Below are 14,112 nucleotides of genomic sequence, written 5' to 3'. Positions count from 1 at the left end.
AGATATATATAGTTTATATAGACAGGTTCTACAGATAGATAGATCTACAATTAGTATAGATAAAGGTATATATAGTTTATATAGATAGGTTCTACAGATAGATCTACAATTAGTATAGATATTGGTATATATAGTTTAAATAGATAGGTTGGTAGGGGGCCCCCGGGAGTTCCTTAACTCGCGTAGGCTTTGCTTTATGATTGCTCCCATGAATTGGCCCCTAAGAATGTATATATATATGTTCACTGGGGTTCATTTGGAGGGGTTGAACTTGATGGATTAACTATGTTACTATGTAACTTTATATTATAAAGCCCTGCCCATTAGATATAACATGAGAAGGTAGGTATGAACCACAAGATATGTGCTTAGGCAATAAATACAAAAATATTTAATTGGGTGTTACAAAGAGGCTCCATGTTTACCTTGCGTTTTACACATATTAATTGGAAGACGCCATATTCCGCTGACTATTTTGCTGATAAGCTTCCATAAAAATAAGCATTTATGCATTAACAGAATTTTCAAATCATCATGATAAATCGCCGTACCGCTCGGCCCATATTTGCACTAATTACAATTTATGACCGGTGGGGTTGTATTGCAACACTCCTCCGATCAAATTCTATGGTCAACGGCATGATTGATTTTATTATTATTGGATGTCAGAGAAACCTTCATCAGGCCGGTGACTTCACAATGCAGATGTGCCACCAGCCTTGAGAGCAATAGTGAAATGATTCATTATTAATGGAATTGTTATGGCTGTGAGCTATTGTGTGCGCAGATGACTGGTTAGGCTTAAGTGGAAGGAAAATAGAAGACGAATTAATAAATATTGTCACCTTTATATAAAACTGTCATCATGATGTAGATGATGAGTGCCGAGCAGGATCAGTGTATATGTGGAGTACATACTGGTAAAGGGGATGGAAGGGTTAAACTATGAGGTTAGACTGTCAGGGTTGGGGTTGTTTTCTCTGGAAAAGAGGTGCTTGCGAGGGGACATGATTACTCTGTACAAGTACATTAGGGGGGATTATAGGCAGATTTTTTTTCCCATAAAAACGATCAACTCACCAGAGGTCACCCCTTTAGATTAGCAGGAAGCATTTGAAGCAGCGTAGGGGGTTCCTCACGGGGAGGGCAGTGAGGTTGGGGAATGCCCTTCCTAGTGATGTGGTAATGGCAGATTCTGTTAATGCCTATAAGAGGGGCCTGGATGAGTTCTTGAACAAGCAGAATATCCAAGGCTATTGTGATACTAATATCTACAGTTAGTATTAGTGGTTGTATTTATAGTTTATGTATGTGAGTGTATAGATTGGTAGGTGTGGGTTGTGTGTGCTGGGTTTACTTGGATGGGTTGAACGTGATGGACTCTGGTCTTTTTTCAACCCTATGTAACTATGTAACTATATATACTCCTCATACATATGAAATTAGTTAGCTTTTTTTAATTACAGGGTTGACTTCAAAGACGGTTCCTTCACGCCTTTGCCTGGTGGTTAAAGGCAGTTATTAAGGAATAAATAAACATACGAAAGCCATTTCTCCCAATATCAATTCCGCGGTGATTATTCCTTTTCCAAAGGGAACAAATATGAAGATTAAAACCCCCAATCGCTGCCATTGTCTTTATGACCGTTCGCTCATTGCTCCCAACCCCGTCACTTCGCAGTGGGAGGCGCGACTAACTGGTTTGACATAACAAACTAATCAAGATTAAGGAGTCGGCGGTGTTGCCACAACAAATGGTTATATTTTAAACGGCAGAATTAATTCCAAGATTGATTGCGGTCTTGCCTGTCTCCCAGCAATGAAATGAGCATAGTGAAGGTCTTATTGTGTCTCTTTGTCTTTTCCATGTTACTTGGGACATACTTAGGGATGCCAACAACAATATCACTCTGAGACATGGAATTCCGTCTTTTGGAATGATACCAGCGTCGGCAATTGCTTGGGAAGAATGAAACATTTGCAGCTACGGGATACTACAGTAGTATCATTTCTTAGAAAGAAACAGAGACATACCGTATTTTCTGGCGTATAAGACGACTTTTTAACCCTGAAAAATCCATGCCAAAGTCGGGGGGTCGTCTTATACGCCGGATATAAGGGGTAATTATATCTTAGTTGGGATCAAGTACAGGTACTGTTTTATTATTACAGAGAAAAGGGAATCATTTAACCATTAAATAAACCCAATAGGGCTGTTCTGCCCCAATAAGGGGTAATTATATCTTAGTTGGGATCAAGTACAGGTACTGTTTTATTATTACAGAGAAAAGGGAATCATTTAACCATTAAATAAACCCAATAGGACTGTTCTGCCTCCAATAAGGGGTAATTATATCTTAGTTGGGATCAAGTACAGGTACTGTTTTATTATTACAGAGAAAAGGGAATCATTTAACCATTAAATAAACCCAATAGGGCTGTTCTGCCCCCAATAAGGGGTAATTATATCTTAGTTGGGATCAAGTACAGGTACTGTTTTATTATTACAGAGAAAAGGGAATCATTTAACCATTAAATAAACCCAATAGGGCTGTTCTGCCCCCAATAAGGGGTAATTATATCTTAGGTGGGATCAAGTACAGGTACTGTTTTATTATTACAGAGAAAAGGGAATCATTTAACCATTACTGTATAACTGATGCTTTAGTACAATAACTGAACAGTGTCACAAACAGCTTTAGGGCTCTGGCACACGGGGAGATTAGTCGCCCGCGGCAAAACTCCCTGTTCGCAGGCGACTAATCTCCCCGAGTTGCCTTCCCACTGGCGAACATGTAAGTCGCCGGCGGGATGGCAGACGCGGCGGCGCGATTTCGCAACTTACATGTTTGCCGGTGGGATGGCAGGGGGAAGGCAACTCGGGGAGATTAGTCGCCCGCGAACAGGGAGTTTTGCCGCGGGCGACTAATCTCCCCATGTGCCAGAGCCCTTAGGTGAGACCCTGAAAGTCTCAGCCTTTTATAGACAATGGCATACCTTATCTTAAAACTAAATTACAACTTTCCGTGTACTCTGTGGTTACAGTTGTGCAAACAGCAAAGGGCATATGGGGGCTTAGCCAGTCAGCACTACCATGTCAGGCCCTTGTGGTTTTGTAAGATGGCATATTGAACTTTTTACACATTTACATACATTTTACACTTTACATACAAGGCATATTTATATATTTTTATCTTCTACCTAACCTGAAGTGATGAGCGAATCTGTCCTGTTTCGCTTCGCCATAAAATTCAGGAAATATGTATTTTTTGTCGCCACATCTATTTTTTGTCGCCCGCGTATTATTTTTTTGTCGCCTATGCTTTTTGACGCAACCGCGCCCAATTTTGATGCGACTGCACCTCTTTTTGATGAGACTGTGCCTTTTTTTGACGTGACCATGCCTGATTTGACGCAACCCTGCCCAATTTGACATGTGAAAAAAAAAATTCAGCACAACGAATTTTTCCACTGCGAATTTTCATGGAAGTTTCGCAAAACAATTCGCCAAAGGCGAAATGCAGAAATTTGCTGCAAATCCATGCCTGGCGAAAAAATTCCCTCATTAATCCTAACCTGCCTTGGGTTGTCTTTATAGGGGACACTGGGGGATTTTGTGTGTCCCTTTATACAGAATTTACCCGTCATAAGTGAGCGTCTCCAACAATGGCCTTCCAAGAGACAGAGAGCATGGAAGCAGAATGGAAGATATAATTGCATCTTTGTAGGATAAGGATGAATGTACAGTAAATGCACAGAAGCAAAAAACACAGAAAAGAAGTGATCTCCTGTGTTTTTGACTGTGACTCGCGGAGTGTTGGGTTGACTGTCACGTAGCCTAGGGTCAAGGCACCCATACACAGGCCGATAGAAGCTGCCGATATCGGTCCCTTGGACCGATTCGGCAGCTAATTGGCCCGTGTATGGGCAGAAACAAGCAGCCTGGCCAGGTTAGAAAATCCAGTTGGATCGGGGACCGCTTCGGCTCGTTGATGCGGTCCCCAAACCGACTGCCCCATGGCTGCAAATGTAATCCGATCGTTTGGCCCCAGGGCCAAACGGTTGGATTATTTTTTTTAAAGCCACTTGCTACCCGATATCACCCACCCATAGGTGGGGATATCAGGTGAAGATCCGCTCTTATAGTGTATGGGGACCTTTAGTCACATAAGGAACCAAGGTACTTGTTCTGCTGGGGTTGCCTTTTCTGAAAAAAATCTGTAATACTGTAAAAGAATGATGATGATAATTAAGAAAAGGAATGTTCTGTACACACAAACTCAAATGCCCTCATAATTCAGTGTCTACTTAAGGGAAATAAATAGAAGATAAAGCCTACTTAGAATATATTTCTCCTTAAATATATAGCGAGTGCTACTGGAACAGTGAACTGGTTAAGAGCCTGAATAAAGCAGAGAAAGCCTCAGTTGAACTCCCGTGTCAGCTCCTTGTGACCTTAGGCAAGTCCCTTTATCATCAGCGCTGCAGACACAATAATTAGATTGTAATCTCTATGGGACAGGAGCTTAGTGTGCAACACCGTGTTGGAGAAATGGGGAAAATAACATGTAAATGAGTTAACTACTATTTATAAATCCCAAGGGCAGGACACATTCCTCATTTTGGAAAGATTTATGCTATTGTTTATTTAGCAAGCGCATTGCATTTTCACTGGTGAAAGGCAAAATTCATCAAATACAGATGTATAGGAAAAGGGAAGGCAGGACCCTGTTCACAAAAGCTCACAGTATTGGGGTAATAGGAAATGTCCTCTTATTCTTTTATAAGTTTATTTTTACCTGTGTGGTAGGGAACTAAAGGTTTACATGGGTCTCTCTTGACCTGTACTGATGGCCCCCAGTTCAACTACTTACTCACTCTGCCAGCAGTCAGACCCACTAACTGCTCAACAAGGAATCCTCTTTATCAGGGGACAAAGGAATACAGAAAAAAGAGCAGAATACTCTACTAAAGCCAACCAGGAGGTAATTCCACCAACAACCCATGTACAACTACACTGCACCCAACCAATACCCACTATACCCACTTGTATCCAATCTGCCCCAGGACACTATAGGGAAGCCAGCGTTAAGGCCCCCATACACGGGCGGCCTGGCCGACCGATATCTGGCCTGAAATTGGCCAGATAGCGATCGGCCAAGTTAGAAAATCCAGTCGGATCAGGGACCGCATCAACGAGCCGATGCGGTCCCTGATCCGACTGGATTTTCTAACTTGGCCGAACCTACTGCCCCATGGCCGCAAATGTAATCCGATTGTTTGGCCCCAGGGCCAAACGGTCGGATTATTTTTTTTAAAGCCACTTGCTACCCGATATCGCCCACCCATAGGTGGGGATATCGGGTGAAGATCCGCTTACTTGGTGACATCACCAAGCGAGCGGATCTTATAGTGTATGGGGACCTTTAGCCACATAAGGAACCAAGGTACTTGTTCTGCTGGGGTTTGGCCCCAGGGTCAAACGATCGGATTATTTTTTTTTAAAGCAACTTGCTACCCGATATCGCCCACCCGTAGGTGGGGATATCGGGTAAAGATCCGCTCGCTTGGCGACTTTGCCAAGCGAGCGGATCTTATAGTGTATGGATAAACAACAGGCCATAATATTTTCAGAATACAACACAATACAGTGGAACAGTCTTCTCTTTTTGACAAATTAGAACAAAAAGGAGGTATTGTTGTGGGCTGGATTAGTTGCTGTTCTTCTAGTTTTTAATAAAACTATATGAATTTTTTTGCTTACCTTCCTTTTTCCAAACCAGGTTTATAATCCACTTTGGCCAATCACCTTCATTAGTCCATAAAAATAAATCTGCTGTTGTACAGAGTTAAAGCCTCTCCTCTATGGATCTTCCAGGCTGACTAGGTGATGGTAGAGTCAGTTGGTGCCCTAAAGACAATAACTGCACAGAAGACATAGGCAGCACAAGTTTTAGTGAAGTTTAACAAGGTTCAAGAGTTTTTGCTTCTTTATCACATTTTAACGTTTTTCTTCTGGTCTGGGTTTGGGTGATATTTGCTGTTCTATATATTGCTAAAATCCCATCCTGAAGACCAGTTAATTTGGGGAAACCCTTTTTCTAGAACTTTAGCAGAGTTTGTTACAATGTTTTCAAATACAGATAGAGCAAACATTTGGCTCAGATGACTTTCCATATCTCACCATATCACTTCAATGTTATGGCCTGCTCAGCTCTTGCCGGGATTGTAGGCAGGACCAAGGAGGGAGCTTGAGCTCAGACAGATGAATAGTTCAAAGTGCGGGTTCAAAAATGTTAACGAGAGTCTCACAGGCACAGGTTGAGGCTGGCGGATAGTCAGAATAGGATAGCAAAGTCAGAAACCAGTTGATCAGATCAGGAAAGCAATTTAAAACACAGCCAGACACTTGCAGAATACGTCTTATATTTGGGCCCTGAACCCGGGTCCCTGGCCTCTATTTATTTTGATTTTTATGCCAGATGTGATGTCACACACTTGCCACATGTAATAAGTAAAACCACTTTCTTAGCATGTCCGTGTTCTCCAACACTGCGCCTCTTCTGGTCAACCAACCTCAGAAAAAAAACTTGTGTGGTATTTACAAGAGGCACAGTGATGGGGAACATGGACGTTACTGGTTATTTATAAACACTGGGCAATTTTGCACCTGGGCAATTACCCCTGGCAACCAATCACAAGTTTGCTTTCATTGTTCTACCTGCGGCAGGCTGGAAAAATCTAATCACAGCTTGGTTGCTATGGGTTACTGCCCAGGTGCATATTTGCCCAGTGTTTGTAAATGAGCCCTTACAATGTGTGTTGTATTTCAGTCTATTGTTTTAGTTTCTTTGTTTATACTATAATTGGTTTTTGATTTTTTTGCATCCAGGCCCATCTTTGGGCCAACATTTGGCATAGGCCTACCTTACCTCATAATTAGGTTTCAGTTCTTTTTGGGGTGATTCCCAAGCTATTTCTCCATATCTCCTATTTCTAGTGAGTGGGTATTTTGAAAAAGTGCCAAAAGCTAAAAAAAAAATACAGTCAGGGACGTATTTATAATAAGGCAACTGAGTACCTGTGCCTAGGGTGGCTGGTCTTGGGGGGGGGGGGGGGGGGTGGCCCTCAGATACCTAAAATATATATTTTTTGAATTTAAAAAGAAAAAAAAATGCCCCCAGCCTGTGCCGTGGATTATAGAAAATCTGATGAAGGAACTGGGGGTTGCTCTATAGAACAGGAGTCAAGGGCAGGTTGAAGGGGCGTATTTAGGTTTTGTGCCTAGGGCAGCACCCAACCTAAATACACCCCTGAATACAGTAACTACAATATGATACTAACCTCTGATACAAACAGAAGCCAGTAGTCTTTAGGCTATATATTTCATTTAGATAATAAATCAGAAACTTATATGATTTTATCGAAACCTTTGCTTCCGTACAGAATTCTAGCAGTTAAGAATGTGTAGCTTTGCTTGTATCTGATATACAGAGCGAGGCGGCTAATATGGGATAAGCATGAATGGCAGGTTCAGATCAAACCAATTCCTTTGATAATGTGGCCAGCCATAATCCCAAGCCTTATTAATTGTGCCTGTGAATTTGCACACAAATTCAGAACGTGCCCAGAGCAGGTCTCTTCTCTGTATAGCTCAATTACTGCAGGCCTTCTTTCATAGCTTTGCATATGTGAATTATAATGACTTTTGCAATTGGCAGGTCCATTTCCAACAAGGACGTGGATAAAGGCCCTCGCATTTCATCACATTAGGTGGCGTAAGCTGGGGATGGGCAGGTCAAGTCAGTGAATATAGAAAGATTGGAAGCATTATTTTATAATCCAAGTCCTAGGCATGTGGGGTCATAGTTATAGAAAAGGGGGACCTAAAGCTAGAGATCTCATAGACTAAATATAAATACACATTCCTAAGCCAAAATCTTTAATAATAAATCACTAAGAAGTCAGCAATAATAACCCTTCCTACTTCCATCCTTCAGTCATATAGGTGATTTCTTTTTTCTTCATATAAGGCATATATATTAAATAGTGTAAATAGAGTACAGTTCACCAGGTCTGGACTGGGATTCAATATAGGCCCTGGCATTTCAGTATATAGAGGCCCAAACAGCCCCCCAGCAGCCCACAGCCAGCACCCACAGATTGCTAGTCCGGCCTGCTGTTACCAGAGGGGACCTCCTTAGCTATCTTTTCATTGGTGTAGAGTTTTCTGTATTTTTACCATTTATTAAATAAATCCCTATAAAAAATGCCCTTTTTTGATACCCTATGCTTTACATACCACATTCCTAGTTGTCTGAAACACAATTACCTGTTGCACCCTCAGGCTGTGAAGGTTCCGGGGAGACCTACTCTGAAAACCAATTAGATGGTCCGTTCCTTTCCAGTGTCCCTACAACAGCCAATGACATGGTGAGGAATTATGGTACACAAAGGCAAGTGTAGCAGGAAATAAAAAAAAAAAAAAAAAAATATTCTAGAAAGAGTCATGCTATAACTGTAGATATAACCAAGACAGCAAATAAACATTCAGAAATCTTCCCTTAATTTGCCTTTAGGCTTTGTGTGTCCCCCCCTCCACCCAGAAAATGCATTGAGCCAGTCTCTGCAAAAGGTGTCAGCGCCCCATAATATATTCATTTACAGCTGTCAGCACTAGTGCTGATAAGTAAAACAAGAGAAAAATATATTAAAAATATTGATTCTATTAAATAAAACTCAAATTAGAACTGGAAGAAATGTAAAAAAAAACCAAAATGACAGCAGAAGGCTCCTTTTATAAGATTAGACTAGTGCAATAACTAAACTTAATGCTGGTATCACCCCAAGGACTGATGAACCTCAAAGAGAAACAAACATTTAAATAAAATAAGTGTTCAGGGATTAGATAAGTATGGTGGGGAGGTTTGGTAACACTTAATTGCATGAGTTAAACCAGTGATCCCCAACCAGTGGCTCAGGGGCAACATGTTGCTCCCCAACCCCTTGGGTGTTGCTCTCAGTGCCCCCAAACCAGGGAGTTATTATTGAATTCCTGACTTGGGGGCAAGTTTTGGTTGAATAAAAAACAGGTACCAGCCCTTACTTGGTACCCCAAGGTACATTTTGTATGCTTGTGTTGCTCCCTAACTCTTTTTACATTTGAATGTGGCTCATAGGTAAAAAAGGTTGGGGACAACTGAGTTAAAGGTATAACTGTTAAGTAGCTTTGTATACACTGGCCCTTTTCTTACTAATGCCCAGTGGTGTGGCAATTAGTGATGGGTGAATTGTTTGGCCAGGCATGGATTCACAAATTTGCAGAGGAAAAATTCACTGCGTGTCCAAAAATTGTCGCCCCCGTGTCAAAAGAATTGTTGCAGATGACGTGCACCATTTTCACTGTTTCGCGAATTTTTTGCCATTTCACGAACCTTTTGAACAATTTGCAAATTTTTCGGCAATAAAAAGAGGGGTTTGTTTTTGGTATTCACTGCAGATGAGCTTCTTCCCTCACCTGTGGGACCTATGTAATCTATATAAGGGAAAGGTTGATAAATATTATTGGCCCCACCCACAGTAAATGATTAGGAAATTCAGCAGATAATCTCTCTTCATTTGACGTCACTGAAGACCTTGGGTAGGTATAGTTGTGAGAGTGGCGTTCCACCCAAGTTCATGGGAATTCATTGCTCCTCACACAATGACAGGGTCTCTTCTGATCTAAACTGGTCTTTCAGTTACTGTATATAGGGAAATCTCTATTTTATTTGTATTTATTCACAAACAAACACCAAGGGATTAGGGTCTTCAGCTCCTGCAATGGTTGATATCGGTGTATAAGCTGTATGTTTATTATGTACACCCATCTATGGCATTGGGGCATTTATTGGGCCTATATAAATACATATTTATTATAATAATAACACATTGAAAGAAACACTGTTCATGCTTCAGTAAACGAAGATGATAAATTAGTAGAATAAATGCTGAACAAATGAAAAATCAGTCTTTTTTGGGCAACTAAAAATGTTTGGGGTCCTTGGGAACCAAACCTCCAGGATTCTCTTCCTACTCCCATTAAGTCTAATTTCTACCACAAAATTAAAAGTTCTTCAAACTCTCCAAGCAAATTAAAAGTTCCCCAACTTTGTGATTCACAAGGAAACAAAATGTTTCTGAATTCTCTAGAAATACCTGATGTTTTTGATTTGTAGCACATAATGAACCCAGTGACACTAGATGGACAAGTGACATCCAGCGCTAGAACTGACCTACAAACCGGTACAATGTGTAGATTGGCCTTAGGGCTTGCTTCCAATAACTCATCAATATTATATAAAGTGGCATATTTGTTCCAAGAATGTATTGCCCAGGTTAGCATGTACAGTGTGTGTGACTAAGGGTCGTTAACCAAGAATAAAATGTTACTACAATGGAAGGAAAAAGTTTTCTTTAAAATACTTTTCCTAAAAAATATTTATGTATTATATGTATTATTATATAAACATTTTTTCCCATGTCCTATTTATTTAAGGGATATGTATTTATAGCAACACACGTACCTTGCTCAGTTACTTTTAGGGCAGTTGGGAAAGGGGCACTACCAAAAAGGAAACAGACCCATCTCAAAACAGTGCACTCATGGCACCCATATCAGGGCTTTAATTGCAACTGGTGGGTACACCACAAGCCCCTCCCCCTAAAGTGCAAGTTACATAAAACCTCATTAAACCACACACGGGTCAAAAAAAATTTCATTACAGTAATGATGCTTCATTGTTATTTGTATATGACAATAAACTTGAAACTTGAAACATTTACAAGGTGATATAATGTATATCAGTGATCCCCAGCCAGAGGCTCAGGAGCAACATGTTCCTCACCACCATCTTTGATGTTCCTCACCTCCATCTTTGATGTTCCTCACCACCATCTTTGATGTTCCTCACCTCCATCTTTGATGTTCCTTACCTCCATCTTTGATGTTCCTTACCTCCATCTTTGATGTTCCTCACCACCATCTTTGATGTTCCTCACCTCTATCTTTGATGTTCCTTACCTCCATCTTTGATGTTCCTCACCTCCATCTTTGATGTTCCTTACCTCCATCTTTGATGTTCCTCACCTCTATCTTTGATGTTCCTTACCTCCATCTTTGATGTTCCTCACCACCATCTTTGATGTTCCTCACCTCCATCTTTGATGTTCCTCACCACCATCTTTGATGTTCCTCACCTCCATCTTTGATGTTCATCACCACCATCTTTGATGTTCCTCACCGCCATCTTTGATGTTTCTCACCACCATCTTTAATGTTCCTCCCAGTGGCCCCAACGTAGGTGCAATTTTTACATTTCTGGCATGGAGGCAAGTTATAGAAACACAGAGACACAGTTTTACTCCAAGCAGAGCCTCCTGCAGGCCAGAGGTCCACATGGGCCTACCAAATAGCCAATCACAGCCCTTATTTGGTAACCCCAAAGAATGTTTTTCATGTTTTTTTACATCTAATTGTTGCTCATGAGTAAAAAAAGGTTGGTGTTCCCTGGTATATACACATGAATAAACTAAATCCGGAGGTACTAACATAGGATGTAGTTAATAAAATGTTCTCCATAACCATAACTCCATAACTCCATAACCAATAGAAGATGCTGATCAAGAACTAGCAGTTCATTTAGTTGGTACATGCCATTTAGAGTGTGGGCAAGTTCATACATATCACCCGCGGGCATGCTATAACAGTCGCTGTGTAAAAGGCCCGCATATCTGTAATATAAATTACGGGCAAACTATAACAGTTCTCCTGCTGTGTAAAAAGCCCACAGATCTATATGTAAATACAAGATATCGCTGATAGTAATTGTGCACAGTACTTAGCATTAACGTTCCATCTCACCACTCCCGGCAGAGCTGCACCATCCTTCTGAAGCGCTGACACCTCAGAATTTAAATAGTGTCTGTTTGCTCTTTGGCAGTGTGCAGTTATGTGTTAACCCATTGTGCACAGACAGTTACTAGGTGACGGAATGTCAATAGTAATTGGGGTCAATGGCGTGTTAGTATAGTGCAGTTCCCATAATTCCATATAAATTACCAATGGGGAAATGGGATCGGGTGGCTAAAAGATGGCAAATCAGAAGAAGAAACAATATCCCTGCTTGGTCTCTGCTGAGACCTACAGTACTCTAAACTTTTGTCTAGATTCTAAACTATAGCCTGCGGGCCACGTCCGGCCTGTTGGTCTTTTTAATCCAGCCCACCGACTCCACAAGTCTCATCACGCGAGACTTGGCATCTGGGGACTGACCAGTGGAAATGGCCTAACGCTGGCCCGGCCCGGCTGTAATTCAATGTGGCCCTGAGCCAAAAAGTTTGCCCACCCCTGGTCTAGAATTTCTACTCCCCCGAACAAATCATTATTCAGAATGTCTCTTTAATACAGTCATGTCAAAAGGGTTGAGGAGACCGCTTCATACGTATGCAAATAAGTCAAAAGGGATTCTGGGAACAAACTCCTGGCTCTACCCAAGCTGATCAGAAAACCCTGCACTACACTGATGAGCCCCAAGAAGGGCGAAACCGGTCTGTAGTTGGGAATCTGATCAGCTATTACCCTGGCTTCTGCTTTAAAACCCAGTGGGTGAGCTTTAGCCTATAGGATAAACCCATGTAAATGGGACTTTTCCCAGAATTTGTTCCCAGAATCCCTTTTGACTTCTTTAATACAGTGGAATACTCTTGGATCTGAAATGGCCCAACAGACCAGATCCCATTATTCTTCTTTCCTCCATTTGTCATTTAATAGATGAAAACAAAGGGCTATAGTAGAGGTCTAGAAAACCTTATGGTCCAGTAAACAGGAGGTCCCATGACAGTTACTCTGTTGCCCTAATGGCCTTTCCAGTTGGTATGAAATCCATCTCCATAGATGCACCCTGATTGGATACCGTGCACTTCCATCTATTTTTTAGATCACAGATGAACACAGTAGCCAAGCAGTTTGATTAGAGCAGCTGTTCAATTAAACAAACATTTCCAACCTATCATTGCAAATTTATTTCGTAGCACATATACTGGATCAACAAAAAAAAATGTTATTGTTTGTGAAGGCGTTTCAGACCAGAGAACACCCGCGTCAGCGATTTATATAATTACAACACAGGGATTAATACAGGGAATAAAAATCAATAGTTGAGGTTGTTTCACAATAATTTTTGATCTAAATTATTCATGCTATGTTTTCTGCTGGAGAATGGGTTGTAGATATCTGCCGTGACATTTTTCAGAGCAAAATCTCCGACCCTTTCACTACTAGGCCTTGGAACATTATAAAAATGAAATAAAAAAAATAAAATCACTTTTAATGTTGTATAGTTAGTTCTATATCCAGAGTCTGAGGAAGTGGTTTATATTTACACTGGATATTGAGTTTTAAATTACTGAGCACTAGGGAATGGCAATGCTGCAATGCCTCCTGTCCTGATAGGCCATAACCCTTCTTAGCTCTATGGAAAAAATTTATAAAACTCATTGGAAATAAAAGTTCTGGTCAGTCTGACTTGGTCTAACATGGGGTACGAATTCCCTTCTAATAACCAGGGTTTAGATATAGTACAAATGCTGTTGTATCAGCTATTTAGTTCCTTTGAGCTGGGCATTTAGGTCAATATCAGCAGAGGAAATTTTCAGTTTTGGCTAACTGATTATGAACTGATAAGACTAGCAGATAGGCTGGCAGTGTCGGACTGGGACCTCAGGGGCCCACCAGAAAACCTTAGACCATAGGCCCACTATCCAACCTTTCCTCAACCAACCTCTTTATTTTACTAGTCTCTTTTATTTACATGCTAGCATCTATTCTTCCATCTATTTCTCCTGTTTATTCCTATTCAGAAATAGGGAATGACCATGAAGCAGGCCAAATGGTCAGGAGCAGGAGGGCCCACTGACACCTGGGCCCACCGGGAGTTTTCCTGGTATCCTGGGGGGCCAGTCCGACACTGTAGGCTGGACAAGGTGACACACATGCTCCATGGCAGTGATCCCCAACCAGTGGCTCGGGGGCAACATGTTGCTCACCACCCGAAAATTCTGCCCTACGCCTGC

At 41.2% G+C, this 14,112-nt stretch overlaps 1 protein-coding gene across 1 annotated transcript in view; it reads left to right on the top strand.

The window, feature by feature from the left end:
• Window positions 1-14,112, top strand: part of ptprn2 (protein tyrosine phosphatase receptor type N2) — a 620,616-nt gene that overhangs the window by 407,968 nt on the left and 198,536 nt on the right. The gene's annotated exons all lie outside the window — the stretch shown is intronic.

The sequence above is a fragment of the Xenopus tropicalis genome, chromosome 6 (genome assembly GCF_000004195.4).
Source record: "Xenopus tropicalis strain Nigerian chromosome 6, UCB_Xtro_10.0, whole genome shotgun sequence".
NCBI lineage: Eukaryota > Metazoa > Chordata > Amphibia > Anura > Pipidae > Xenopus > Xenopus tropicalis.
The sequence above is the reverse complement of the archived record's forward strand: the minus strand, read 5'-3'. Positions and strand labels throughout refer to the sequence as shown.